Genomic DNA, 13,899 nt, shown 5'->3' with positions numbered 1-13,899 from the left:
TTTGGATCCTCGAGTAGCGAAGACAGTAATAGCTTTGTGGGGTTTCCCCACAATAGACCTGTTTGCCACTTCTCTAAATGCGAAACTTCCCTGCTACGGGTCCCCAGTTCCAGACCATCAGGCAGCAATCCAGGACGCCCTTCAACATTCCTGGGATAACCTGGACGCATATGCCTTTCCACCCTTTTGCCTGCTCAGAAGGGTGATCAACAAACTCAGGACATCCCGGAACTGCAAGCTAACTCTAATAGCTCTGGCATGGCCAAGCAGAGAGTGGTACGCAGACCTTCTTTCCCTGTTGGTTCAAGTTCCAAGGTTTCTGCCTCCAGAACCCCTTCTGTTGACGCAGCCACACAGTGGTATCCCCCACGGGAGAATCCACTTCCTGAAGCTTCACGCTTGGAGGCTGTCTAGTCTCTCCTCAGAAGCAGAGGCTTTTCAGAGAAGGTGGCTGAGCACATGTCCAGGCACCTGCGCCAATCTTCCACAAACCTCTACCAAGCAAGATGGAGAGTGTTTGTAGCTTGGTGTAGAGGGCGAGGCGTGTCTCGACTCGATCCCTCTCTTCCATTAGTGGCAGACTTCCTGGTGTACCTCAGGGAGGAGAAACTCCTCTCAGTCTCGGTAATTAAAGGCTATCATTCTGCCTTAAGCCTCATCTGTAGACTGAGAGGGGTTGACCTTTCCACCTCAGAAGATATCACCTAGTTGATTCAAGGGTTTGAGAGATCTTGCCCCCCCCCCCAGTTGAGATTAGACCACCGCCTTGGGACGTGTCCCTGGTCTTACGTTCCTTGAAGGGACCACCCTATGAGCCCTTAAATAGGACCTCTGACTACTTCCTAACCCTTCATGGTCTATCCTACGAAGTCACCCATTCTAGAGGATGGGGGGAAGTCTCGCTCAACTTCGTGCCAGGCTTTGTGGCCAAAACTCAGAATCCTTCATTGGCCGATGAGAGGTTTAGAGAATTTCAATTTTCCAGCCTCAATAGGGTAACACAGGATACTGACCAATTGCTACTGTGCCCAGTCAGGGCGCTAAGGAAATACCTGAAGCGCACCAGACCTTTCAGACCACGCCTCCGTCATCTCTTCCTCAGTACCAATAAGGTAAAGAAGAGAATCTCTGGCAACACCATCTCTTTCTGGCTCAAGAAAGTTATTGCGAGAGCCATTCACGGAGACCTAGAGGCAGCTCAACCCAAAGCCCATCAAGTTAGGGGAGTGGCTGCCTCACTGGCGTTTAAGAAGAATTTTTCAGTCTCCCAAGTCTTAAGAGCTGGAGTCTGGAAACGCCAATCAACATTCACCTCTCACTATTTATCCAATGTGACACATAGGTCTCTAAACACCTTTTCTATTGGGCCTATTGTGGCAGGTCAACATGTGCTGTAGCTACCTTACGCCCTTTCAGGGGACAGTAGCCATTGGTCGAGGATTCTGTGTTACACTAGGCTTTAGAAGGACATCCATCTATCTTCTGCACCTTCCTTCTTCCTCCCATCTGGGTATCCTAGTCTGTAACCAGTTTCAGCTGGACTTGCCAATGGAAATAAGGTATGAAACCCATCTGACTCCTCTCACAGGGTATAAGTTATACTCGTAGTCACGAGGGTTCCCCTTTTCAAGGTCAGGGGAATCCTAAGTATGATAGGGTCCAAGTCATATGTTCCCAACCCTCTTCATCCTGAAACATTTGTTTCCACGTAATTACAAACTTTCAGTCGTGCTAAGATTATGGGGATCTACAAAGAAAAGTTAATGGGAGATTTTTTCATCAAAAGTCTAGTCTGAGGACTATCTTTCCTAGGAATAGGGAACTCCTCCTCCACCCTGACCTCATGACTAAGTCTCCTATAGTAAAGAATGGGAGTTTGTATTTAGTGTAGGAACAAATGACAAACTTATAACAGAGTTTGTATTTTTCCTAACATACAAACCCGAATTCTTTTCACAAATCTTCCCTCCGTCACCACCCCCTAAAAATAGTCCTAGCTAGAATCCGATTGAAGGTATTCAGCAGCTACCGACCGGCGGTCCCCCACCCCTAACAGGTGGATAACTACCGGCCCGGTCGTTAACGACCTTGTTAAGGTTTTCTGCCGTATTTTCCAGCTCGCGCTAGAATATCTCCTATAGTAAAGAATTTGGGTTTGTATGTTAGGAAAAATACAAACTCTGTTATAAGTTTGTCATATTTCCTATATAAACTATAAATACTTTAACAAAACAAGAGGAAGAGAAATTAGACAGAATAGTGTGCCCGAGTGTACCCTCAAGCAAGAGAACGCTAACCGAAGACAGTGGAAGACCATGTTACAGAGGCTATGGCACTACCCAAGACTACTAGAGAACAATGGTTTGATTTTGGAGTGTCCTAGAAGAGCTGCTTACCATAGCTAAAGAGTCTCTTCTACCCTTTCCAAGAGGAAAGTAGCCACTGAACAATGACATTGTAGTAGTTAACCCCTTATGCAAAGAAAAATGTTTGGTATTCCCAGTGTTGTCTGGTGTGTGAGGACAGAGGAGAATGTGGAACGAATAGGCCAGACTATTCAATGTATGTGTAGGCAAAGACAAAATGAACCGTACCCAAAGAGAGGGATCCAATATTGTACTGTCTGGCCAGTTAATGGACCCAATGACTCTAGTGGTAGTATCTCAACGGGTGGCTGGTTCCCTGACCAACCTACTACCTACTAGTTGGAGAATAGTTGGAAAGTGTTGATGAGGCCATAACCTTACTGAATGGAACTCTCCATACAGCAGGAACCAATCTGATTCCCAAAATCACAGGTTTATTTGAACGGTGACAAATCTCCTGGTGGTCTTCAGAACTAACTGCCCAGCAAAGAGCCACAAGAAAATTGTTGACTCAATTGTATAGATGCCGTACAGAGGAGAATTTGATTTTATACAAAATATATAGAGTATAGTTCTGTTGTGCCATGAAAGAAGCCAAGCGCCAGTCTTGGATATCTTTTATTTCCGCAGTCAACAGTAGAACACCACCATCTTCTTTATGGAGAAAAGTAAAAAAAGATAGCAGGGAAATTTACCCCCAACCCACCACCAGTGTTGAAGGTAAATGGTCAGTATGTGACTGGAGCAATTGAGGTTAGCAATGCCCTGGCCGATCATTTCTACAATGTATCATGCAAGCTTGAAGTAGCACCTGGTCACCATTATAGAAGCATTGAAGAACAGAAAAAGCTAAATTTTGCAACAGAAAAAAAAGAATCTCACAATACTCCTTTTACTGAAAGGGAATTTGATTCTGCACTTGCTACTTGCAATGATTCAGCCTCTGGACCAGATGGAATTCCATATGCAATGATTAAACATGCACCTGTTAATACCAAGTTATATATTTTAAGCATTGTTAACAAAATATTGCATGATCATAGTTATCCAAGTGTTTGGAAACTAGCCATTATTTTAGCCTTTTTAAAACCTGGCAAGGATAATTTTTTAGCAGCAAGCTATCGACTAATTGCATTGACATCTTGCTTATATAAGATCATGGAGATGGTCAATGCAAGATTGGTGTGGCATCACCTATGCAGTGTGGGTTTAGAAAAATGCACTTAGCGACTGATGTGTTGATACGACTCGTTTTTAGCAGCAAGCTATCGACCAATTGCATTGACATCTTGCTTATATAAGATCATGGAGATGGTCAATGCAAGATTGGTGTGGCATCACCTATGCAGTGTGGGTTTAGAAAAATGCACTTAGCGACTGATGTGTTGATACGACTCGTTTTTAGCAGCAAGCTATCGACCAATTGCATTGACATCTTGCTTATATAAGATCATGGAGATGGTCAATGCAAGATTGGTGTGGCATCACCTATGCAGTGTGGGTTTAGAAAAATGCACTTAACGACTGATGTGTTGATACGACTCAAGTCCTCCATTTGTGAAGCCATTGCTTCCAAAGGGCACCATGTAACAGTCTTTTTTTTTTACCTTGAAAAAACATATGATACTGCATGGAGATACGGTATACTTGAAACCATTTATAATTTGGGATTGAGAGGAGACCTACCATTGTTTATTCAATCATTTATTTCACAGATATTTTAAAGTTAAAGTGGGTGAAACTGTCACAGGAAATATGAGGAAGGAGTTCCCCAGGGTAGTGTGCTAAGTGTAACCCTATTTACAGTAGCCATTAATGGAATATCCTCTGTCATTCACCAAGATATTCTCTCAACACTATTTGTAGATGATTTCTCCATTTCATTTGCTGGAGCTAGACTGTCAATGGTTGAAAAAAACCTACAACTCTCAATTGACAAAATTATTCACCGGGCTGATATGAATGGATTTAAGGTTCGACAAGCAAAACTCTTGTTGTCCATTTCTGTCGTTTACATCCAGACTTGGATATTTACATCAAAGGTCAACAGATCCCATGTATAAGTGAAGCTAGATTTTTAGAATTATTTGATAGCAGGCTGACATGGATTCTTAAATTGAAAGCATTAAAAGTAAAATGTCTTGACTAAATCCTTTGAAAGTTTTATCCCATACATCATGTGGTTTGAAAAGTGTATGGTAGACTACTGATTGATAGGATTAACCCATTACAGCCTAGCGGCAGCAAAAGCTGCCACTATATTCTGAAGTGTCCAGAATCGTCTGTATGTCTTACAGCCTTATCTTACATTATAAGCATATTGAAACAAGTTAATTCTTGCTGCTGACCGGGCCATATTACCCTCCAACTCACCTAATGCTGTCAGTTGACCTTAGATTGTGAATAAGTTAAGATGGGTGAAAAGAGTACTACATTTAGTTGTAAAGAAAGGTATTTTCTATATGAAATTTACAATTATTTCAAACCATTATTGCTGTGTTTCTGTGATCTAGAGGTTTCTTTTTTGTGTGTTATCCATAAAATATCTCTGCAGTTTTTTTCAAGGCCATCACTGAGAAAAGCATTTTTAATGGCAGCTTTTGCTGCCGCTAGGCTATAACGCAATATTTTTCCGTTTTCTTATATAGAGTTTATTTATTTTTCAAATAGTGGTCAAAATCTTATTAGAGTATATTCAGTTCGTAGTTTCATGACTGAGAGAAGAAATTAACGTTGAATGAACTCAATTCTTTGTTTGCTACTCGGCTCCACAGGAGTTTTATAAGAAAAACTAATGCAATTTTTCTTGCTCACGGATGTTTTATCTTGCAAACGTAACATTAGTGTTCCTACAAAAATGATAGTACATGTATGTGAATGTCGATATATACAGTAGGTCTGTATGCAGGTAAACACATACATACACACACACACACACACACACATATATATATATATATATATATATATATATATATATATATATATATATATATATATATATATATATATATATATATATATATATACATATATATATATATATATATATATATATATATATAAATGTATATATATATATATATATACATATATATTTATATATTGATCTATTTATATATATATATATATATATATATATATATATATATATAAATATATATATATACATATATATTTATATATTGATCTATATATATATATATATATATATATATATATATATATATATATATATATATATATATATATATATATATATATATATATTCTCTGCTGACTTACTTTGAATGAAATCTACGACCTTCTGGATGAACATGACAATAAAAGGGATTTTGACGTAGGAAAAATCTATTTCTGGGCGAAGGACCTGTGCCGCCCAGTGAATAAGCTCCATTTAGCACTTATTCTTAGGTAATTTACTGCTAAATATACCAGAGAAAAAATGTAAAGGAGTGCTAGGTTAACTAGCTCGCTCACCTATTGGTGTCGGTATAAAATTGGGCGTATAGTCCAGAGGTCCCGCACTATTTAGATTTATCCACGACAGAAACCCCAATAGAGGAGAGCCGTTCAACCTCACTCGGTACTACTAACAATGCATCCGCTCAGAACCCAACTCCTTAGCACCCAAAGTTTGGGGACTCCAAGGGAGAGGAGCTGGGAGGGTTCACTGGGCGGCACAGGTCCTTCGCCCAGAAATAGATTTTTCCTACGTCAAAATCCCTTTTCTGGGCTCGAACCTGTGCCGCCCAGTGAATCTATACAAGAGAAAATGTCACCAAACTTGCAAAATAAAGGAAAAAACATAAGCGTAAGGGAAATACAGGATGCTTTTAATCAGAGATGAGTACCAAAAAACAATTATAAGGGTATCTTAAATATGAACATAAATCCAATAAGGTAGGTATAATAATGTTGTGAGTGATAATATACAGATACTCAGGAGTATATAAAAATTTACAAATATAATAACAGTATTCAGGTGCGAGACCAACGAATACAATAGGGTATAAAAGAGGCAGGTAAGAGGGAGAGATAAAGAGACAAGGCATTAACCTGTGAGTTACCTGGGAGTAACTACGCTCCCTGCGGCTACTGTAGAAAATTTTAGGGCTTCCAAATGTTTAAGGTAGTGTTTCTTGAACACTGACGGTGATTTCCACCCTGTAAACCTGGAAAGGTCTGTAAAATTCATGTGGTGAAAGAAGTTCACCGAGGTAGCCACCGCCCTGATATCATGTGCAAGAGGAAAAGAGTCAGGGTTAGCTTGTTTAATAAAATACAAAATTTGTTGCCTGATCCCTTTAATAGTAATGGTACCGCCTTGTTCTCTAACGAATAGAGGCCCCGAGGAGTTAGAGGAGGTCCGGGATAAATAAGACCTAAGAGTAGTAACAGGGCACAGAGACGGATCTTGCGTGAGGGGAACAATTTTCCAGGAGGACCATCTGTTTTGAGGGTCTTCGTTCTTAGCCAAAAAGAATTTGTTAGGAGAAAGAAGGACCTCTCCCGAAGGCAGAAAGTCAATATGACCCGGGTCTCTCGACAAGGCTGCCAATTCAGAAATTCTTGCCCCGGAAGCCAAGCTCACCAGGAAAAGTGTTTTCCTGAGAAGGGGCATGTAATCACAAGAACTGTTAATGGTATCAGAAGCCAATTTGAGTACGTCATTAAGGAACCAGGTCACCGGGGTAGGACGAGTAACCGGTTTCAGTCTGGCACAAGCTTTCGGAATTGAAGCTAACAAAGAGTCGGTTAAGTCTATGTTAAAACCCACTAGGAAGATCTTTTTCAGAGCCGATTTAATAGTGGTGATAGTATTGGCTGCCAGACCTGATTCTAATAAAGATCTAAAGAAAGTGACTGTAAGGTTCAAGTTCATACAGTTCACGTCTGAGTCTATTAAAAATTTTGCCAACTTTTTAACTGCAGAGTCATACTGGCGGATGGTGGAATCCCGTTTATCCGATTCTAGGAACAAGGTGTTTTGAGGATCAATATTGGCACCATGCATAGCCGCAAACTTCATAAAGTCCATAAAGTTAGGGCGCTCTGAATGTTTGAGAAAGCGTACACAACGCGTGTTTGTACTATCTGAGACAGAACCGGATTGGGTATCGGGTGAGGGTATAGTCTCAACTCTCGCAGGAGAGGATACCAGTTGCTCTTGGGCCAGTTGGGTGCGACCAAGGCTACTTGTCCCTTGAAGGATCTCAGTTTGTCTAGAACTTTCAGCAAAAGATTCACCGGGGGAAAGAGATAAATCTTTTCCCAGGTGTCCCAATTCTGTGACATGGCGTCTGTGGCGTAAGCCTGAGGGTCTAGATTGGGAGCCACATATACTCTCAATTTGTGGTTGGATTCCGTGGCGAAGAGGTCCACTTGGAGACCGGGAACCTGAGAGAGAATCCACCGAAATGACTTTAGATCGAGTGACCATTCCGATTCTAGAGGGGAGGTCCGGGACAGGGCGTCTGCCACTACATTCCGGACTCCCGCCAGGTGGACAGCTGAAAGATGCCAACGGTTCAAGGCTGCTAGGGAGAATATGGCTACTAGAACATGGTTCAGAGGCCCTGACTTTGACCCGCCTCTGTTGAGGCAGCGGACCACCACTTCGCTGTCGAGGACCAGACGAAGGTGTTGTTTCTTGGGAAGAGCGAGACGTTTCAGGGTTAGAAGAACTGCCATGGCCTCTAGCACATTGATGTGAAATTGGCGGAACAAGGGAGTCCAAAGACCTTGAACTTTCTTGAGCTGAGAATAGCCGCCCTAACCTGATAAGGATGCGTCCGTGTGAATGATTAATTTCGGAGGCGGAAATCGAAGGGGAACTGACTTTGACAGATTGTTTGCTCTTGTCCAAGGAAGAAGTCTTTCCCGTAGAATGGGAGGAAGGCGGACTTTCTTGTCCCGGAGCTTCCGGTTCGCCCTCGAACACCAGACACGATTGATATCTTTCAATTTTGCCTTCAGAAGAAGATCCGTCACTGAGGCAAACTGAAGGGACCCCAGAATCCTCTCTTGGAGTCGTCTGGAACTTACTTTGTCTTTGAGAAAGCGTTTGGTGTTCCTTGCAATCTCTAACCTCTTGGGTCTGGGAAGACACAAAGTATGAGAAATAAGATTCCATTGCAGGCCGAGCCATTGGAACTTCGATTTTGGAAGAAGACGGGACTTCTTGAAGTTGATCTGGAAGCCTAGAGATTGAAGATAATGGATGACTTTGTGAGTGGCTTTTAGGCAATTTTGGGAGGTGTCTGACCAAATGAGCCAGTCGTCCAGATAGGCTACTACAGTGAACCCTCGCTACTTCGCGGTTCGACAATCGCGGATTCACCACTTCGCGGGGTTTTCCCATAACCCATATATATATACATATCGCGGATTTTCCGGAAAATTCGAAAATACCGCGAAATCTGAAGATAACCAAATACGATATTTTGTTACCTGTAATTCCATTAATACTGTAATTATAGTAATATCTGCTCTTACTGATTGTTCATTGCATTACATATGATATATAATTCAGCACAGAAAGAAATAAAACACGAAAAGAGAATGTGATCATACGATAATTCAGTACGTAGTAAAATTAAATCGAACATGAAACGCAAATCAGATGCAGTCATACCATATTAGAATGGTGTGTACTGTAATGGATGTGCTTCTTTTCCATGAATCTTTTGTATGTATACGTACGTAGTACAGTACTGCATCCAATAATATTCTTTGTTGCAAAAATCACATTTCGAATAAGTACTGTAAGCGTACGAGAGAGAGAGAGAGAAAGAGAGAGAGAGAGAGAGAGAGAGAGAGGCGTAAAATAGCGTACGTACGTAAATTTTTATTATTATTGTTATTATTATTATTATTGTTGTTGTTGTTAATAAAATTATTATTGTTATTATTATTAATCATTATTATTATTATTATTACTGTACAGTATTATTATCATTATTTATTATTATTACGGTATTGTACTTAATCTACGTACGTTCAGTGTGCGCGGGACATCTTCTATGAGTAATCAACGCACCATAGTACTGTATAAGACGGGTTGTGATTGGTTCAAGCGCTGATAGATGACGAATCAAAACTCAAGTTTTGTTATCTAGCCTGTGATTGGTGTTTGGCCCGCATCTCCAACCCGCAGCATCAGAGTTCTCGCGGGACTGCATCGTTCACTTTCTCTTTCCGCGTATTGCTGAGTAGACGTTCTTAAGTTTGTGAAGTTGAATCTGTGCTGTGTGCGACTGTTTTAAGTTGAACTTTTTGTTGAACTTTCTGTTACAATGGCTCCCAAGCGTTCTGCTTCTAGTAAGGCTGGTAGTGAGCCTAAACGCCACCGAAGAATGATGACGATAGCTGAGAAGGTTACGCTTCTCGACATGTTAAAAGATGGTAGAAGTTACGCGGCCGCCGGCCGCCATTTTGGCATCAACGAATCCACCGTTCGCTACATCAGGAAGGACGAGGCGAACATTAGAAAGACTGCTGCAATCACCTTTAGCAGATCAGCGAAGCGAGTCGTTACAACGCGTAATAAAACGATCGTACGCATGGAAGGTGCTTTAGCTGTGTGGATTGCCGACTGTCGGAAGAAGAACATAGCGTTGGATACGAACACCATCCGAACAAAGGCTTTGAGCTTGTATGAGAATTTTGCGGCAAAGGAACCTCATGACGACGATGGCGACCATGCTGAAGAAGATGATGATGTAGATGATCCTCAACCAGGGACCTCCACTGATTCCCAGCGTCAGAAACAACGTTTTTCCGCCAGCAAAGGATGGTTCGCGAAGTTTCAGAAACGCTTCGCCCTGAAAAGCGTTTCCCTGCATGGGGAGTCTGCTTCCGCTGACACTGCCGCTGCTGAAACTTACGTGAACCAGACTTTCAAGAACATTATCGCTGAAGGTGGATACAAGCCGGAACAAGTGTTTAATATGGATGAAACCGGCTTGTTTTGGAAGAGAATGCCGTCGCGAACTTTCCTGTTCAAAGAGGAAGCCAAAGCCTCTGGCTTTAAGGCATTCAAGGATCGCGTTACCCTCGTGATGTGTGGCAATGCTGCTGGATTTTTGTTAAAGCCGGGGCTTATTTATAAGTCGAAAAATCCTCGCGCTTTGAAAAACAAAAATAAGAATCTCCTTCCCGTGTACTGGATGCATAATCAAAAGGCATGGATTACGAAGATGCTGACCTCCAACTGGTTCCACCAGTGTTTCATCCCGCAAGTCCATGAATATCTCTTAGAGAAGGGCTTGCCATTCAAGATCCTTCTCCTTATGGATAACGCTGGTGGACACGCAACTGACCTGTCGCGTGAGGGCGTTCAGGTTGAGTTCCTGCCACCCAACACCACGTCATTAATTCAACCAATGGACCAGGGGGTTATCAGGGCGTTCAAGGCCCTCTACACGAAGAATACCTTGGCGGACCTCGTTGCGTGTGTGGATGCTGCCCAAGATGACGAGGATGAAGACTTCAACTTGAAGGCGTACTGGCGGCAGTACACCATAGCCACGTGCCTGCAGAATATTCAAAAGGCACTTCAAGAGATGAAACCTGCAACTGTAAATGCGAGCTGGAAGAAGCTGTGGCCCGATATTGTTTACGACGACAAGGGATTTACTCCGTCGGAAATCCAACACTCTGCAATACGGAAATCTGTGCAGTTGGCTGCCATAATTGGGGGTGACGGGTTTGGCGACATGACGACTGAAGACGTCGACGAGTTGTTGGACTGCCATTCCCAGCCCCTAACTGACGCAGATCTCGAAGACCTGACGAAATCGGCAAGTGAGGAAGAGAGTGAGGGTACCCAGGAAGAGACCCAAGAAAATGTAGAAGAAACGGGCTTAACATTAGAACGGCTCGCCAAGTTCTGCAACCATATGAAGGAGGCGAAAGAAATGTTGCAAGAGTGGGACGAGGATATGGTTCGCGCGATGCAATTCTGCAACAAGGTCGATGACATCACGACTCCCTACAGGATGCTCTTGGATCGAAAAAAGAAGCATCGGCAACAACTTCCGATCACAATGTTTTTTCAGCCTCGCAAAAAAGAGCCAGTTCCTCCTGCTAGTACGCCTTCGGAAGAAATTGAAGAAGTTGAAGAGGTGTCCCAGGAAAAGACACCTCCGTCTGAAGAGACGTAAAATACTATCATTGACTGCACAGTAGAACACATCATCAGCTTCATCATCATCATTTCTACTGTGCAGCAAATTCATCGCCATCGTCATTCAAGTTTTTCTGGAACTTCTTTCGTGGTGAGTACAGTAACAATCTTTATTTTTTACTTTAACCTGTTTTATAGTTTAGTACTGTACGTACTGTATGCATTAAGTTAAAGGGAAGGTTTTAAAAGTCTACATGTTGTAACCTATCATATTTTTTTTGTTTAAAATTTACATTTACGTACGTAAAACAATCTCTCTCTCTCTCTCTCTCTCTCTCTCTCTCTCTCTCTCTCTCTCTCTCTCTCTCTCTCTCTCTCAAATTGTTTTCCTGCTTTGCTACGTACAAGTACTGTATAATTTATATTTGTAAGGTAACATATTTTGTAAATGCTTTGTACTGTAAATACTGTATGTACTGTATCATTATTTATCACTATCATCATGCGTGTTAAATGCCTTGTTTGTTCTGAGCGTGGTTGTTTACTGAGCGTACACGCCGTCGTTTCAGGCGGCGTCATAAAGAAAAAGATTTCATTTGGAAGTCCTAAGAAAAATACGTAAACTAAAACATTGGTAATAAAAAAATCAACATACAGTACTGTATAATCAATATAATCGATGCAAAAACTAACCATACGTACATATATGTGTACACTAAATGAGTTTGTTTCTTCATTATGATCAGAGATGAACGTAAACAAAACATTGGTTGCCATTTTTTATCGTGCTTTTTAGGTGTTTAGGAAACACATGATATAAAATCGCCTTTAATATTTGTGCCTGTTTTAGTTTAGGGTGCTGTAGTACATGCATTAAGTGTTCTGTACATTACAGGGTGTAAAGGGTGGTTTGTTAACAGTACTACGTACAAGGGAAGGTTTTAAAAGTCCGAATATACATGTTAAATAAATAGGTAAATATGCTGTCACTACTTCGCGGATTTTCACCTATCGCGCCCGCGTCTGGAACCTATCTACCGCGATAAACGAGGGTTCACTGTACTTGAATCCCTTGATTCCTGAGTTCCTGAACAGCGACTTCTGCTAACTTTGTGAAAATCCTTGGGGCGATGTTGAGCCCGAAAGGCATCACCTTGAAGGAGTAACTTTTGTCCCCTAAGCGAAAGCCTAGGTACGGACGGAAGTGTCTCGCTATCGGGACGTGATAATAGGCGTCTGTAAGATCGATAGAGGTGGTGACGGCCCCACGGGGAAGTAAGGTCCGCACCTGCGAGACGGTAAGCATTCGAAACCTGTCGCATTGAATGGACAAGTTGAGAAGGGATAGGTCTAGAATCACTCTTCTCTTGTCTGAATCCTTCTTCGGGACACTGAACAGCCGACCTTGAAACTTCAGATGTTTCGTTTCTTGTATGGCGTTCTTTTGTAAAAGATCCTGGACAAATTCGACCAGGTCCGGAGTGGAATGTTGACGAAATTTGTTCGGAGGAGGAGGTCCTTGAATCCAACTCCACCCCAGTCCCTTGGAGATGATACTGAACACCCAGGGACTGAACCTCCATTTGTTGCGGAAGGCATAAAGCCTCCCCCCTACCTGCTGCACCTCAGTATTGGTTTGAGGAGTTGCCTCCACGTCCGCCTCGGAAGTTCTTTCCTCTGCGAAAGGCTCTTCCCCTGCCTTTGTTCTGGTTAGAGCCACGGTGGTAGCCTCTACCTCTACCATAACTCTGGGAAGAGCTATGAGCCTCGTAAGACTGGTTAAAGGCAGGGGAAGTGGCGGAGGCACCAGAAAGCTGGCTCTTAGGTAGCAGAACGGTGACATAGTCATCCGAAGGAGCCTGAGAGGTGGAAGGCTGTGCAGGGACAACAGAAGATGGAGGAAGAGGCAGCCGGAAGTTGGATGAAGCACTCTGCTGTTGCCTGAACTGGGTGGAGGTATATGGTCTAAGCTTCTTCCTACCCCGGGCTTGATAATTTGCGGGGTCATACTTGCGTTTAGGGGTCAAACCCCAACGGGCTTTAAGGCTCTGATTAACCCTAGTGGCCTCCGCCAAGACTTCCTCTACGAGATCCTCGGGGAAGAGATTTGAACCCCAACAGGAGGACCGGATGAGTTTATTAGGTTCATGCCTAATCGTCGCCTCAGCTAGGACATGCTTGCGACATCTGCGTTTAGCAGTAGCGAAGTCATACAAGTCATAATATAAAGACTGTAACGTAGCCTTGTTGAGAGACTTAAAAATACTCTCCGTATCGTAAGTCAAGGCTATCGACTCCGTGGATGTGGCCAGGTTTAGAGTACGGCCCACACGTAGGCGGGAATCATATTCCTGTTTAATGAGGGATTCCGGGAGACGGGGAAGCTTCTCACTAAACAAAACT

The sequence above is a fragment of the Palaemon carinicauda genome, chromosome 33 (assembly GCF_036898095.1).
Source record: "Palaemon carinicauda isolate YSFRI2023 chromosome 33, ASM3689809v2, whole genome shotgun sequence".
In the NCBI taxonomy this organism is placed as follows: domain Eukaryota; kingdom Metazoa; phylum Arthropoda; class Malacostraca; order Decapoda; family Palaemonidae; genus Palaemon; species Palaemon carinicauda.
This window is presented reverse-complemented; position numbering follows the sequence as displayed.